Raw genomic sequence first — 8,898 nt, 5'->3', positions numbered from 1 at the left:
TTTACATTAGGGTTAGGGTTTCAAACTAGGGTTTCAAATTAGGGTTAGGGTTTTAAACTAGGGTTTATCATTAGGGTAAGGCTTTCAAACTAGGGTTTTACATTAGGGTTAGGGTTTCAAACTAGGATTTTACATTATGGTTAGGGTTTCAAACAAAGGTTTACTATTAGGGTTAGGGTTTTTAAACTAGGGTTTCAAATTAGGGTTAGGGTTTCAAACTAGGGTTTATCATTAGGGTTAGGGTTTCAAACTAGGGTTTTACATTAGGGTAAGGGTTTCAAACAAGGGTTTTACATTAGCTTTAGGGTTTCAAACAAGGGTTTTACATTAGGGTAAGGGTTTCAAACTAGGTTTTCAAATTAGGGTTAGGGTTTCAAACTAGGGTTTTATATTAGGGTTAGGGTTTCAAACTAGGGTTTAAAATTAAGGTTAGGGTTTCAAACTAGGGTTTTACATTAGGGTTAGGGTTTCAAATCCGGGTTTCAAATTAGGGTTTGGGTTTCAAACTAGGGTTTTACATTAGGGTTAGGGTTTCAAACTAGGGTTTCAAATTAGACTTAGGGTTTCAAACTAGGGTTTTACATTAGGGTTTTTGTTTCAAACAAGGGTTTTACATTAGGTTTAGTGTTTCAAAACGGGTTTAAAATTAGGGTTAGGGTTTCAAACTAGGGTTTAACATTAGGGTTAGGGTTTCAAACTAGGGTTTTACATTAGGGTTAAGGTTACAAACTAGGGTTTACATTAGGGTTAGTGTTTCAAACTAGGGTTTTACATTAGGGTTAGGGTTTCAAACTAGGGTATTACATTAGGTTTAGGGTTTCAAACTAGGGTTTCAAATTAGGGTTTGGGTTTCAAATTGAGGTTTTACATTAGGATTTGGGTTACAAACTAGGGTTTTAAATTAGGGTTAGGGTTTCAAACTATGGTTTCAAATTAGGTTTGGGGTTTCAAACTAGGGTTTTATATTAGGGTTAGGGTTTCAAACTAGGGTTTCAAATTAGGGTTAGGGTTTCAAACAAGGGTTTTACATTAGGGTTAGGGTTTCAAACAAGGGTTTTACATTAGGGTTAGGGTTTCAAAACAGGGGTTTTAAATTAGGGTTAGGGTTTCAAACTATGGTTTCAAATTAGGTTTGGGGTTTCAAACTAGGGTTTTACATTAGGGTTGTCATGTTTATTTTCACTCTTGTTTAGTCCGGTCATGTTTAGCTTCTGTTTTCCTTTTGTGTTCCCCTTGTCTTGTCATTTCCTGTTTTAGTTTGAAAATTGACTCCTCTCGTTTCTGGTCACTTGCCCTTCCTCGTGTTGTGTGTGTGTCAACCCTGATTCATGATTGTTTCCCCATTACCCTCATGTGTCATTCAATCAGTGCCCTCAGCCAGGTGTGTCTTGTTATGTCATTAGTGTTGGTGTATTTTGTCGGCTTTCTCCCCCCTGTCTGTGTCGGTTCATTGTTGCTCTTGTTGTTGCCATTGTCGTAAGTCTTTCGCCACGTCACGTCACGCTGACCTTTTTGCCTTGTCAGGAACCTTGTCATGCTCTTTGTTTTGCCTAAGTTGTTTTGCCATGTATAGATTCATGTTTTGTTAGTTCCATTTATTTTGTACTTTGTGGATAGCTTTTTTGATCAGAAATTAAAACCTTCTATGGACTACACCTCGGCCTCCTGGCTCTGCCTTCCCGCATCTGGGTCCTAAAGCCTCCACCTTCTGACAAGGGTTAGGGTTTCAAACTATGGTTTTAAATTAGGTTTGGGGTTTCAAACTAGGGTTTTACATTAGGGTTAGGGTTTCAAAGTAGGGTTTTACATTAGGGTTAGTGCTTCAAACTAGGGTTTTACATTAGGGTTATGGTTTCAAACTACGGTTTAACATTAGGGTTAGGGTTTCAAACTAGGGTTTTACATTAGGGTTAGGGTTTCAAACAAGGGTTTTACATTAGGGTTAAGGTTACAAACTAGGGTTTACATTAGGGTTAGTGCTTCAAACTAGGGTTTTACATTAGGGTTATGGTTTCAAACTACGGTTTAACATTAGGGTTAGGGTTTCAAACTATTGTTTTACATTAGGGTTAGGGTTTCAAAGTAGGGTTTTACATTAGGGTTAGGTTTTCAAAATAGGGTTTTATATTAGGGTTAGGGTTTCAAAGTAGGGTTTCAAATTAGGATTAAGGTTTCAAACAAGGGTTTTACATTAGGGTTAGGGTTTCAAACAAGGGTTTTACATTAGGGTTAGGATTTCAAACTAGGGTTTTACATTAGGTTTAGGGTTTCAAATTAGGGTTTGGGTTTCAAATTGAGGTTTTACATTAGGATTAGGGTTACAAACTAGGGTTTTACATTATTGTTAGTGTTTCAAACTATGGTTTCAAATTAGGTTTGGGGTTTCAAACTAGGGTTTTACATTAGGGTTAGGGTTTCAAACTAGTGTTTTACATTAGGGTTAGGGTTTCAAACTAGGATTTTAAATTAGGGTTAGGGTTTCAAACTAGGGTTCTACATTAGGGTTAGGGTTTCAAACTAGGGTTTAACATTAGGGTTAGGGTTTCAAACTAGGGTTTCAAATTAGGGTTAGTGCTTCAATCTAAGGTTTTACATTAGGGTTATGGTTTCAAACTATGGTTTAACATTAGGGTTAGGGTTTCAAACTAGGGTTTTACATTAGGGTTAGGCTTTCAAAACAGGGGTTTTAAATTAGGGTTAGGGTTTTAAAACTAGGGTTTCAAATTAGGGTTTGGGTTTCAAATTGAGGTTTTACATTAGGATTAGGGTTACAAACTAGGGATTTACATTAGGGTTAGGGTTTCAAACTAGGGTTTCAATTTAGGGTTAGGGTTTCAAACTAGGGTTCATCATTAGGGTTAGGGTTTCAAACTAGGGTTTTAAATTAGGGTTAGGGTTTCAAACTAGGGTTCATCATTAGGGTTAGGGTTTCAAACTAGGGTTTCAATTTAGGGTTAGGGTTTCAAACTAGGGTTTTACATTAAGGTAAGGGTTTCAAACTAGGTTTTTACATTAGGGTTAGTGTTACAAACTAGGGTTTTACATTAGGGTTAGGGTTTCAAACTAGGGTTTTACATTAGGGTTAGGGTTTCAAACTAGGGTTTAACAATAGGGTTAGGGTTTAAAACTAGGGTTTTATATTAGGGTTAGGGTTTCAAACTAGGGTTTCAAATTAGGGTTAGGGTATCTAATTGAGGTTTTACATTAGGACTAGGGTTACAAACTAGGGTTTTACATTATTGTTAGTGTTTCAAACTATGGTTTCAAATTAGGTTTGGGGTTTCAAACTAGAATTTTACATTAGGGTTAGGGTTTCAAACTAGGGTTTTACATTACGGTTAGGGTTTCAAACTAGGGTTTCAAATAAGGGTTAGGGTTTCAAACTATGGTTTTACATTAGGGTTAGGGTTTCAAACTAGGGTTTTACATTAGGGTTAGGGTTTCAAACTAGGGTTTCAAATTAGGGTTAGGGTTTTAAACTAGGGTTTATCATTAGTGTAAGGCTTTCAAACTAGGGTTTTACATTAGGGTTAGGGTTTCAAACTAGGGTTTTACATTATGGTTAGGGTTTCAAACAAGGGTTTACTATTAGGGTTAGGGTTTTTAAACTAGGGTTTCAAATTAGGGTTAGGGTTTCAAACTAGAGTTTATCATTAGGGTTAGGGTTTCAAACTAGGGTTTTACATTAGGGTAAGGTTTTCAAACGAGGGCTTTACATTAGCTTTAGGGTTTCAAACAAGGGTTTTACATTAGGGTAAGGGTTTCAAACTAGGTTTTCAAATTAGGGTTAGGGTTTCAAACTAGGGTTTTACATTAGGGTTAGGGTTTCAAACTCGGGTTTCAAATTAGGGTTTGGGTTTGAAACTAGGATTTTACATTAGGGTTAGTGTTTCAAACTAGGGTTTCAAATTAGACTTAGGGTTTCAAACTAGGGTTTTACATTAGGGTTTTTGTTTCAAACAAGGGTTTTACATTAGGTTTAGTGTTTCAAAACGGGTTTAAAATTAGGGTTAGGGTTTCACACTAGGGTTTTACATTAGGGTTAGGGTTTCAAACTAGGGTTTAACATTAGGGTTAGGGTTTCAAACTATGGTTTTACATTAGGGTTTCAAACTAGGGTTTCAAATTAGGGTTATGGTTTCAAACAAGGGTTTTACATTAGGGTTAGGGTTTCAAACAAGGGTTTTACATTAGGGTTAGGGTTTCAAAACAGGTGTTTTAAATTAGGGTTATGGTTTCAAACTAGGGTTTTACATTAGGTTTAGGGTTTCAAACTAGGGTTTAAAATTAGGGTTTGGGTTTCAAATTGAGGTTTTACATTAGGATTAGGGTTACAAACTAGGGTTTTACATTATTGTTAGTGTTTCAAACTATGCTTTCAAATTAGGTTTGGGGTTTCAAACTAGGGTTTTACATTAAGGTAAGGGTTTCAAACTAGGGTTTTACATTAGGGTTAGTGTTACAAACTAGGGTTTTACATTAGGGTTAGGGTTTCAAACTAGGGTTTTACATTAGGGTTAGGGTTTCAAATTAGGGTTTAACAATAGGGTTAGGGTTTAAAACTAGGGTTTTATATTAGGGCTAGGGTTTCAAACTAGGGTTTCAAATTAGGGTTAGGGTATCAAATTGAGGTTTTACATTAGGACTAGGGTTACAAACTAGGGTTTTACATTATTGTTAGTGTTTCAAACTAAGGTTTCAAATTAGGTTTGGGGTTTCAAATTAGAATTTTACATTAGGGTTAGGGTTTCAAACTAGGGTTTTACATTACGGTTAGGGTTTCAAACTAGGGTTTCAAATTAGGGTTAGGGTTTCAAACTATGGTTTTACATTAGGGTTAGGGTTTCAAACTAGGGTTTTACATTAGGGTTAGGGTTTCAAACTAGGGTTTCAAATTAGGGTTAGGGTTTTAAACTAGGGTTTATCATTAGGGTAAGGCTTTCAAACTAGGGTTTTACATTAGGGTTAGGGTTTCAAACTAGGATTTTACATTATGGTTAGGGTTTCAAACAAAGGTTTACTATTAGGGTTAGGGTTTTTAAACTAGGGTTTCAAATTAGGGTTAGGGTTTCAAACGAGGGTTTATCATTAGGGTTAGGGTTTCAAATTAGGGTTTTACATTAGGGTAAGGGTTTCAAACAAGGGTTTTACATTAGCTTTAGGGTTTCAAACAAGGGTTTTACATTAGGGTAAGTGTTTCAAACTAGGTTTTCAAATTAGGGTTAGGGTTTCAAACTAGGGTTTTATATTATGGTTAGGGTTTCAAACTAGGGTTTAAAATTAAGGTTAGGGTTTCAAACTAGGGTTTTACATTAGGGTTAGGGTTTCAAACTCGGGTTTCAAATTAGGGTTTGGGTTTCAAACTAGGGTTTTACATTAGGGTTAGGGTTTCAAACTAGGGTTTCAAATTAGACTTAGGGTTTCAAACTAGGGTTTTACATTAGGGTTTTTGTTTCAAACAAGGGTTTTACATTAGGTTTAGTGTTTCAAAACGGGTTTAAAATTAGGGTTAGGGTTTCACACTAGGGTTTTACATTAGGGTTATTGTTTCAAACTATGGTTTAACATTAGGGTTAGGGTTTCAAACTAGGGTTTTACATTAGGGTTAAGGTTACAAACTAGGGTTTACATTAGGGTTAGGGTTTTTAAACTAGGGTTTCAAATTAGGGTTAGGGTTTCAAACGAGGGTTTATCATTAGGGTTAGGGTTTCAAATTAGGGTTTTACATTAGGGTAAGGGTTTCAAACAAGGGTTTTACATTAGCTTTAGGGTTTCAAACAAGGGTTTTACATTAGGGTAAGTGTTTCAAACTAGGTTTTCAAATTAGGGTTAGGGTTTCAAACTAGGGTTTTATATTATGGTTAGGGTTTCAAACTAGGGTTTAAAATTAAGGTTAGGGTTTCAAACTAGGGTTTTACATTAGGGTTAGGGTTTCAAACTCGGGTTTCAAATTAGGGTTTGGGTTTCAAACTAGGGTTTTACATTAGGGTTAGGGTTTCAAACTAGGGTTTCAAATTAGACTTAGGGTTTCAAACTAGGGTTTTACATTAGGGTTTTTGTTTCAAACAAGGGTTTTACATTAGGTTTAGTGTTTCAAAACGGGTTTAAAATTAGGGTTAGGGTTTCACACTAGGGTTTTACATTAGGGTTATTGTTTCAAACTATGGTTTAACATTAGGGTTAGGGTTTCAAACTAGGGTTTTACATTAGGGTTAAGGTTACAAACTAGGGTTTACATTAGGGTTAGTGTTTCAAACTAGGGTTTTACATTAGGGTTAGGGTTTCAAACTAGGGTATTACATTAGGTTTAGGGTTTCAAACTAGGGTTTCAAATTAGGGTTTGGGTTTCAAATTGAGGTTTTACATTAGGATTCGGGTTACAAACTAGGGTTTTAAATTAGGGTTAGGGTTTCAAACTAGGGTTTCAAATTAGGGTTAGGGTTTCAAACAAGGGTTTTACATTAGGGTTAGGGTTTCAAACAAGGGTTTTACATTAGGGTTAGGGTTTCAAAACAGGGGTTTTAAATTAGGGTTAGGGTTTCAAACTAGGGTTTTACATTAGGTTTAGGGTTTCAAACTAGGGTTTCAAATTAGGGTTTGGGTTTCAAATTGAGGTTTTACATTAGGATTAGGGTTACAAACTAGGGTTTTACATTATTGTTAGTGTTTCAAACTATGGTTTCAAATTAGGTTTGCGGTTTCAAACTAGGGTTTTACATTAGGGTTAGGGTTTCAAACTGGGGTTTTACATTAGGGTTAGGGTTTCAAACTAGGGTTTCAAATTAGGGTTAGGGTTTCAAACTAGGGTTTTACATTAGGGTTAGGGTTTCAAACTAGGGTTTCAAATTAGGGTTAGGTTTTCAAAACAGGGGTTTAAAATTAGGATTAGGGTTTCACACTAGGGTTTAACATTAGGGTTAGGGTTTCAAAGTAGGGTTTTAAATTAGGGTTACGGTTTCAAACTATGGTTTCAAATTAGGTTTGGGGTTTCAAACTAGGGTTTTACATTAGGGTTGTCATGTTTATTTTCACTCTTGTTTAGTCCGGTCATATTTAGCTTCTGTTTTCCTTTTGTGTTCCCCTTGTCTTGTCATTTCCTGTTTTAGTTTGAAAATTGACTCCTCTCGTTTCTGGTCACTTGCCCTTCCTCGTGTTGTGTGTGTGTCAACCCTGATTCATGATTGTTTCCCCATTACCCTCATGTGTCATTCAATCAGTCCCCTCAGCCAGGTGTGTCTTGTTATGTCATTAGTGTTGGTGTATTTTGTCGGCTTTCTCCCCCCTGTCTGTGTCGGTTCATTGTTGCTCTTGTTGTTGCCATTGTCGTAAGTCTTTCGCCACGTCACGTCACGCTGACCTTTTTGCCTTGTCAGGAACCTTGTCATGCTCTTTGTTTTGCCTAAGTTGTTTTGCTATGTATAGATTCATGTTTTGTTAGTTCCATTTATTTTGTACTTTGAGGATAGCTTTTTTGATCAGAAATTAAAACCTTCTATGGACTACACCTCGGCCTCCTGGCTCTGCCTTCCCGCATCTGGGTCCTAAAGCCCCCACCTTCTGACAAGGGTTAGGGTTTCAAACTATGGTTTTAAATTAGGTTTGGGGTGTCAAACTAGGGTTTTACATTAGGGTTAGGGTTTCAAAGTAGGGTTTTACATTAGGGTTAGTGCTTCAAACTAGGGTTTTACATTGGGGTTAAGGGTACAAACTAGGGTTTACATTAGGGTTAGTGCTTCAAACTAGGGTTTTACATTAGGGTTATGGTTTCAAACTACGGTTTAACATTAGGGTTAGGGTTTCAAACTAGGGTTTTACATTAGGGTTAGGGTTTCAAAGTAGGGTTTTACATTAGGGTTAGGTTTTCAAAATAGGGTTTTATATTAGGGTTAGGGTTTCAAACTAGGGTTTCAAATTAGGATTAAGGTTTCAAACAAGGGTTTTACATTAGGGTTAGGGTTTCAAACAAGGGTTTTACATTAGGTTTAGGGTTTCAAACTAGGGTTTCAAATTAGGGTTTGGGTTTCAAATTGAGGTTTTACATTAGGATTAGGGTTACAAACTAGGGTTTTACATTATTGTTAGTGTTTCAAACTATGGTTTCAAATTAGGTTTGGGGTTTCAAACTAGGGTTTTACATTAGGGTTAGGGTTTCAAACTAGTGTTTTACATTAGGGTTAGGGTTTCAAACTAGGATTTTAAATTAGGGTTAGGGTTTCAAACTATGGTTTTAAATTAGGTTTGGGGTCTCAAACTAGGGTTTTACATTAGGGTTAGGGTTTCAAAGTAGGGTTTTACATTAGGGTTAGTGCTTCAAACTAGGGTTTTACATTAGGGTTATGGTTTCAAACTACGGTTTAACATTAGGGTTAGGGTTTCAAACTAGGGTTTTACATTAGGGTTAGGGTTTCAAACAAGGGTTTTACATTAGGGTTAAGGTTACAAACTAGGGTTTACATTAGGGTTAGTGTTTCAAACAAGTGTTTTACATTAGGGTTAGGGTTTCAAACTAGGGTTTCAAATTAGGGTTAGGTTTTCAAAATAGGGTTTTATATTAGGGTTAGGGTTTCAAACTAGGGTTTCAAATTAGGGTTAAGGTTTCAAACAAGGGTTTTACATTAGGGTTAGGGTTTCAAACAAGGGTTTTACATTAGGGTTAGGGTTTCAAACTAAGGTTTCAATTTAGGGTTAGGGTTTCAAACTAGGGTTCATCATTAGGGTTAGGGTTTCAAACTAGGGTTTTAAATTAGGGTTAGGGTTTCAAACTAGGGTTTAACATTAGGGTTAGGGTTTCAAACTAGGGTTTCAATTTAGGGTAAGGGTTTCAAACTAGGGTTTTATATTAGGGTTAGGGTTTCAAACTAGGGTTTTTAATTAGGTTTTGGGTTTCAAACTAGGGTT

Source organism: Vanacampus margaritifer, unplaced genomic scaffold (assembly GCF_051991255.1).
Source record: "Vanacampus margaritifer isolate UIUO_Vmar unplaced genomic scaffold, RoL_Vmar_1.0 HiC_scaffold_21, whole genome shotgun sequence".
NCBI classification, from domain to species: domain Eukaryota; kingdom Metazoa; phylum Chordata; class Actinopteri; order Syngnathiformes; family Syngnathidae; genus Vanacampus; species Vanacampus margaritifer.
Note: the sequence above shows the minus strand (reverse complement) of the source record.